Source organism: Pogoniulus pusillus, chromosome 35 (genome assembly GCF_015220805.1).
Source record: "Pogoniulus pusillus isolate bPogPus1 chromosome 35, bPogPus1.pri, whole genome shotgun sequence".
In the NCBI taxonomy this organism is placed as follows: domain Eukaryota; kingdom Metazoa; phylum Chordata; class Aves; order Piciformes; family Lybiidae; genus Pogoniulus; species Pogoniulus pusillus.
The window spans coordinates 3,746,067-3,754,067 of NC_087298.1; positions in this window are offsets into that span (position 1 = coordinate 3,746,067).

Consider the following 8,001-nt stretch of genomic DNA (forward strand, 5'->3'; position numbering starts at 1 on the left):
ACAGAATCACCTGGAAACAGGCACCATCTATTTTGGTCAGGAGCAAATGGAAGCAGCCTCACAGGATCACAGGATCATAGAATCTTAGGGGTTGGAGCGACCCAAGGAGATCATCCAGTCCAACCCTGCTGCCAGAGCAGGACAAATAACACAGATCACAGAGGAACACATCCAGACAGGCCTGGAAAGGCTCCAGAGAAGGAGACTCCACAACCTCTCTGGGCAGCCTGTGCCAGTGCTCTGGGACCCTTACAGTAAAGAAGTTCCCCCTTGTGCTGAGCTGGAACCTCCTGTGCTGCAACTCACACCCATTGCTGCTTGTCCTATCCCAGGGAGCAGTGAGCAGAGCCTGTCCCCCCCTCCTGGCAGCCCTCAGATATTTATAAACATTTATCCAATCCCCTCTCAGTCTTCTCTTCTCCAGACTAAGCAGCCCCAGGGCCCTCAGCCTCTCCTCATCAGCCATGCCCTCCTGTCCCCTCATCATCCTCATAGCCCTCTGCTGGACCCTCTCCTGCAGATCCCTGTCCCTCTGCAACTGGGGAGCCCAAACCTGAACACAGTATTGGGTATTGGAACACAGTATTCACAGCCTCCTCTCCTTAAGGATGAGAGAACAGCTCCACTTGGTCAGGAAATCTGTTCCTCAAGCCTGACAGGCTGGATGAGGCAGATCCTCACCTGCTTCATGGAAGCAAAAGGTCTGGGCAGCTGCTAGAAGCAGTAGTTCTCACCTCCCTTAATTTGTGCTGGAAATTGATCTTGATTTGCAAGGGAGGGATTTAGACAGCCTGGCCTGTGAGTGTTTATTTGACCCCTTAAACCAGCCACACTTGCAGAGCATCAAAATCATCCTTTAGGAAGCAGAGCATGGAGATCCCCAACACTGCCATAGACTCATGGAATCATTTTGTTTGGAAAAGTCCTTTAGGATCATCAAGTCCAAGCATCATCCAAACGCCACTATGGCCATAAAACCACATCCTCAAGTGCCATGTGTACACATATTTTTAACACCTCCAGGTATGGTGACTTCACCACCTCCTTGGGCAGCCTATTCCAATGCCTCACTACTCTTGCAGGAAAGAAATGTTTCCTAATATTTAGTTTAAGCCTCCTCTGGCACAACTTGAGGCTATTTCCTCTCATTCTATCACTTGCAGCTTGGGAGAAGAAACTGACTCTTACCCCAGTCCAACCTCCTTTCAGGGAGTTTTAGAGAGCAATGAATCATAGAATCTGTCAGGTTGGAAGAGACCTCCAAGCTCAGCCAGTCCAACCTAGCAGCCAGCTCTACCCAATCAACCAGACCATGGCACTAAGTGCCTCATCCAGGCTTGGCTTGAACCCCCCCCAGGGATGGTGACTCCACCACCTCGCTGGGCAGCCCATTCCAATGCCAACAACTTCCTAATATTCAGCCTAGACCTACCCTGGAAAAACTTGAGGCTGTGTCTCCCTCCTCAGTTGCTGGTTGCCTGAGAGAAGAGCCCAGCCCCACCTGGCTACAGCCTCCCTTCAAGTATCTGCAGACAGCAATGAGCTCTGCCCTGAGCCTCCTCTGCTGCAGGCTGCACACCCCCAGCTCCCTCAGCCTCTCCTCACAGGGCTGTGCTCCAAGCCCCTCCCCAGCTTTGTCACCCCTTTTTGGACACGTTCCAGTACCTCAACATCTCTCTTGAATTGAGGAGGTCTCTCCTCAGCCTTCTCTACTCAAGACTAAACACCCCCAGCTCCCTCAGCCTTTCTTCACAAGGCTGTGCTCCAGGCCCCTCACCAGTTTTATCACCCTTCTCTAGACACCTTCCAGCACCTCAACATCTCTCCTTCTCTGGAACTGCTCCAGCCTCTCAATGTCCTTCTTACAATGAGTGGCCCTAAACTGAACCCAGCAGAGGCACCAGGAGCACAGAGCATCCCCTCATGCAGTGCTATCATGCTACATGGTGTTCAAGGCAGCAAAGGCAAAGACTGACCCAGCTAACAGCAGGTTTTGTGAATGATTCCTCTGTTGTGAAACATGTGGAAATGTGGAAGTGAAATACTGCTCAGCTAAGACATCTGTTCTGGAAAGCCAGCCAGGAGTCAGGGCAGCACTGCAGAATGAGTGGAGGCTTCCATAGCTTTGTCCTAAGCAGTAAATAAAGCACTGCACAAAGCCTATTCAATGGCTTAAAGTGGTCCTCCTGGCTAGCGTAGCTCTGTAGCCTGGCTTGTAGGTGGCAATGCACTTTCAAACATGGGGTTTGTGCATTGCTCTGTTCCACTCTAGGTCCTGCCAACATCACAATCCAAACCCCATCACCCAACCTGAGCATACCTGGTTTCCAGAGCACAGCTCACTGCTTTCAATCTTTCTCACCAGCGTTGCATCAGTTTGCACAAGCTCCAGTTCAAGAGGTTAAACAGTAGCTGCTTGCCCTCGATTTGCATTGGCACATGCTGCATCCTCTGCAGCAAAGGAGTTTTGCATAAGAGGAGAAAGAGGGAGACAAGCAGTCATCTACAAACCCAGCAAGCCTAAGTGTTTCTTGGTAGATAGTGTGAGTGATACTCTCCAGTAGAAAACCACAAAAGAATCCAGCCTTGTGTTAAGATTTAGCTGAAAAGAAATTAACTTGCTGAGAGCTGAGGACCCCTTCAAGTGCTCAGCAGAAATTCACCCCTGACTGAAGCCTGTGAGGAATTAAAACCTTTCTGAAGGACATTATTGGCCACTTCTTCAGGGATATGAGTGTGCCTAGCTGCCACTGAAATCCAGGAGCAGTGAAGTGTGTTGCTGCCTTCAAACATTCCTGATGTTATCCTTGGTGGGAACTGGGTCCCTATCTCACCAAAACCATATTTTGTGTTTGTATCCATGGAGTTTTCTGCCAGAACTTCACCCTTAGCTTTTCAAGGTCTAAGGGAGCTGGGAGAACATGCACCATAATGTATAGTTTATTATCCTGAGTGCTCCTAAGGGTCACAGAATCACAGATCATTAGAGATTGGAAGGGACCTCCAGAGGTTATGCTGTCCAACCCCCTGCCAAGCAGGATCCCCTAGGGTAGTTGGCACAGGAATGCATCTAGGCAGGCTTTGAAAGTCTCCAGAGAAAGAGACTCCACAGCCTCTCTGGGCAGCCTGCTCCAGGGCTCTGGCACCCTCACTCTATACAAGTTTCTCCCCATGTTGAGGTAGAACCTTCTCTGTTCCAGTTTGTAGCTGTTGTTCCTTGTCTTAATGCTGCTGACCACCAAAAAGAGATTGGCCTCACCCACTGACCCCACCCATTGAGGAGATCTCCTCTCAACCTTTTCTTCTCCAGCCCCAGGGCTCTCAGTCTCTCTCCATAGGAGATACTGAAGTCCCCCAATCATCCTCGTGGCTCTGTTGGACTTTCTCCAGCAGGTCCCTGTCTCTCTTGAACTGGACAAGTATTCCAGTTGTGGTCTCACTAGGGCAGAAAAGAGGGGGAGAAGAACCTCCCTAGACCTGCTGGATGCACTTTTCTTGGTACACCCCAGGATAACATTGGCTGTCTTGGCCACAGGCACACATTGCTGTCTCATGCAGAACTTGCTGCCTTCAAGGATCAGGTCTCAGATAGCAAAGATGCTGTTGGGCCTTCAGAGAGACAGACTCCTTGAACACAGGGTTCTGCAGCTGCAGTTGAGTCCTACCTGAGTGCAGGCATCTAAGCACATGAGTACCTCTGAATCATTTGATATGGAAATGCACAACCAGTAAACTGAGGTTACTCCAATACACCATTAGCACTCAAGGTGTGAATCACCTTGCTGGTGGAGGTTGCTAAGCTGCCTCCAGTGAATCACTCTCTTGTACTGCACTTTGCTTTTATCTCTGTACTCCTCATCTCAGCCCAAGAGAAGGGAGGTGGTTGACCTCTGGGCCAAGGTTGATAAAGTTGCTTGTTTGGGTGGGGATGGTTTTAATTAGATTTGTTAGATTGTGATCCTAATCCAAGGCTAGTGATAGAATGAAGTAAATGATGCTCCAGCATTGTGCTTCTGAGATTCTTCCCATAGTACTGTTGACTCCTACCCTAAAATAGTCTTTTGAAGGAGATGCTGCTTATAGAATCATCAAAGCTGGAAAAGACCTTTAAGATCATTGAGTCCAACCCAGCTACCACGACCACTACACTATACCCTTAAGCACCACATCTACACTCTTCTTGCATACCCCCAGGGATGCTGATTTTTACCACCTCCCTGGGCAGCCTGCTCCAACACCTCACCACTCTCTCAGTGAAGTGTTTCCTAAAGTCCAATATGAACCCCCCTGGCACAACTTAAACCCATTCCCTCTCATCCTGTTGCTGGGCTGCAGCAAGAGCAGTGTGGGCAGCAGGGCAAGGGAGGGGATTCTGCCCCTTGGTTCTGCTCTCCTCAGACCCCACCTGCAGTCCTGGGGGCAGTTCTGGAGCCTCCAACACAAGACAGACATGGAAGTGTTGGAGCCAGTCCAGAGGAGGTCGTGAGGAAGCAAAGAAGGCTGCAGCAGCTCTGCTCTGAGGACAGACTGAAAGAGCTGGGGCTCTGCAGCCTGGAGAACAGTAGGCTTGGAGGAGACCTTGGAGTGGCCTTCCAGTGTCTGAAGGGGGTTACAACAGGGCTGGGGAGGGACTATTGACAAGGTCTTGTAATGACAGGAGGAGGGGCAATGGGTTTAAACTGGAATAGGGGATACTCAAACTAGATATTAGGAAGAAGTTCTTTGCAGTGAGGGTGGTGAGACACTGGCACAGGTTGCCCAGGGAGGTTGTGGATGCTCCCTGCCTGAAGGTGTTCAAGACCAGGTTGGGTGAGTCCTTGAGCGACCTGTTCTAGGGGGAGGTGTCCCTGCCTGTGGGGATGAGCTTTGAGATCCCTTCCAACCTAAACCATTCTGTGATTCTATGAAATTTCAACCTCCTTTCAGGCAGTTGTAGAGACCAATAAGATCTCCCCTCAGCCTTCTCTTCTCCAGACTAAACAAAGCAGGTCCCTGATCTGCTCCTCATACATCTTGCCCTCCAAACCCCTCACCAGCCTTGCTGCTCTTCTCAGGATATGCTCCAGGACCTCAGTGTCTTAGCTCTCATCCAAGCTGTGATTGTTTGGGTGTTACCCTCCCCCCCTCCCCCCCCCAACTTTGGAAATCACCCAGACTAGACTCAGCCAGCCCTGGAAATTTGAGTGAAGCTTATATTTACAGCTGGCACAAGATACAAGCAGATAGTTACAGCATATACAGAAATACACAAGGTAAAAGGTAACACAGAAACACAACAGCCCTCCCAGAAACCTGAGTCCCCAGCAAGGGCTCCCAACCACCCTCTCACCCCTCTCAACCTTACCCCAGTCCCAAGGAAGAGTGGAGGTTTGGCCAGGGGGTCAGGAAGCAAAGTGGATTAATCAGAGAGACAGCAGAGAGGCAAGAGAGATGCAACTCAGAGCTCCCAAGCAGAAGAATGACTCCTTTATCTATGTTTGGATTCTTGTTCTTATACAGCTCAGCAAGCCTATGAGTGAAGTAGACATCAGCACTGTTTCTCTTTCACAGCCTGTGGTCTAATCCTCCTCACCAAAACATTCTAGCTAGCTTCAAACTTGCACACACAAGCCTTCAATCCCTGCAGTGCTTGGGAAAATGTCCAAGAGCTGCCAATGGATTTTCCTCATTTTGCTTCTCCAATAAAAGTACTGCACAAAAATAAGCATCCAATGGCAAGGAACTAAGACAAACAAGAGAAAGGTTAGAGCTGCCCTTGCACAGTAAGTGTCTCCTTGAGAAGCACCCAGCCCTAGCCAGTCAACCAGACCATGGCACTAAGTGCCCCAGCCAGGCTTTTCTTGAGCACCTCCAGGGACGGCAACTCCACCACCTCCCTGGGCAGCCCATTCCAATGCCAATCACTCTCTCTGACAACAACTTCCTCCTCACATCCAGCCTAGACCTCCTCTGGCACAGCTTGAGACTATGTCCCCTTGTTCTGTTGCTGGGTGCCTGGGAGAAGAGCCCAACCCCACCTGGCTACAGCCTCCCTTCAGGGAGTTGTAGACAGCAATGAGCTCTGCCCTGAGACTCCTCTGCTGCAGGCTGCACCCCCCCAGCTCCCTCAGCCCCTCCTCATAGGGTTTGTGTTCCAGGCCCTTCACCAGCCTTGTGGCCTTTCCCTGGTCATGTTCCAGCACCTCAACATCTCAATTGAACTGAGGAGCCCAGAACTGGACACAGCACTCAAGGTGTGGCCTGAGCAGTGCTGAGTATAGGGGCAGAATAACCTCCCTTGTCCTGCTGGCCACACTGTTCCCGATACAGCCCAGGATGCCACTGGCTCTCTGAGTTGGTCTCATTTATGTCAAAAGCTACTGTTTGTGCTCCCTATGCTGGAGGAGTGTGTTGAAAGCTTTTGATTGAAGAGACATGAGCGATCTGAAGGTCAGAAGGAAAGCAATGAAACCTTCATTATTTGTGGTTAAACTTCACTAGGAGAGCAGAATTGTGCCATGATTGAATTTAGCTGGCAGCATAATGCATCCAGATAAGAAATAAAGACCACAGAATAGGATCACATTCTGCATTTGACAGCTACTAAATCTCCCTGTGTCTTAGAAAGAGGGGGAATATCCACTCTGCCTTCCTGCACTAAACCTGGTGGGAAGTAACACAAGAACCAGCAAACAGCCAAAAGACCACAGAATAGGACCACATTCTGCATTTGACAGCTACTAAATCTCCCTGTGTCTTAGAAAGAGGGGGAACATCCACTCTGCCTTCCTGCACTAAACCTGGTGGGAAGTAACACAAGATCCAGCAAACAGCCAAAGTCACAGCTAGCTTGAAATGCAGCCTATAGATCACAGGAGGGGGAGGAATGTAGGGTGAAAGTGTATTTCTAGTTCTGGCAAGCTGCAAGGCTTCAGTAGTTCACCTTTCTCAAAATAACAAACCTCCACCACTCTTGCTCTCGAGGGAAGAAACTGTGGAGTTGTTTGGTTTTGTCATCCCTGCAGTGCAAGGAAGGGAAGAGCCTGCAAAGTTCCTGCTGGGGCACGTGTGATAGCATCATAGGATCACAGAATCGTAGCATCAGTCAGGATGGGAAGGGACCACAAGGATCAGCCAGTTTCAACCCCTCTGTCTAGGGCAGGGACACCTCACACTAGAGCAGACTGGCCAGAGCCTCATCCAGCCTGGCCTTAAACACCTCCAGGGATGAGGCTTCCACCACCTCCCTGGGCAACCTGTTCCAGGCTCTCACTACTCTCATGCTGAAGAACTTCTTCACAACATCCAGCCTGAATCTCCCTATTTCCAGCTTTGTTCCATTTCCTCAGTCCTATCACTACCTGACAGCCTAAAAAGTGCCTCTCCAGCTTTCTTGTAGGCCCCCTTAAGATACTGATAGAGTTAGCTGCATGAAGTAGCAAAGATACCTTAGGTCATCTCAGGCTCAGATGAGTTTAGCCTCACAGCACCTAGTTAAGGTGGGTCAGTGTTTGTCCTTAGTATTAAAGGCAAGTAATGAACCATCTGAAAGTGCCTCTCTAGAGTCTTGGTGCTTAAATACAACTGTACACTCAAGCCTGGAGATCCTCTTTAGGTGTTGGTTCCCACCTGAAGAGGACTCCAGGCCTTGGCAGAGTTGGGGTGACATGGGTCACCAGCCTGAGCATGCTGAGCACACACAGAAAAGCTGCAGCCAAAGGCATCTTAACTTAATGATCCACCAAAATCCACTCACAAAATCAATAGTTGAAGAGGGGAATAAACCCTGTCTGCTCAGGGCCATAGAGGCTCTCTCCAGATGTGCCATAGGTCCTGCATCTGGGGAGGAATAATAAACTGCACCAGTACAGGCTAGGAGGTGACTGCTGGAGAGCAGCCCTGTGGAGAGGGATCTGGGGGTCCTGGTGGCTAACAAGTTACCCATGGCACAGCAATGTGCCCTTGTGGCCAAGAAGGCCAATGGGAGCCTGGGGTGCAGTAAGAAGAGTGTGTCCAGCAGGT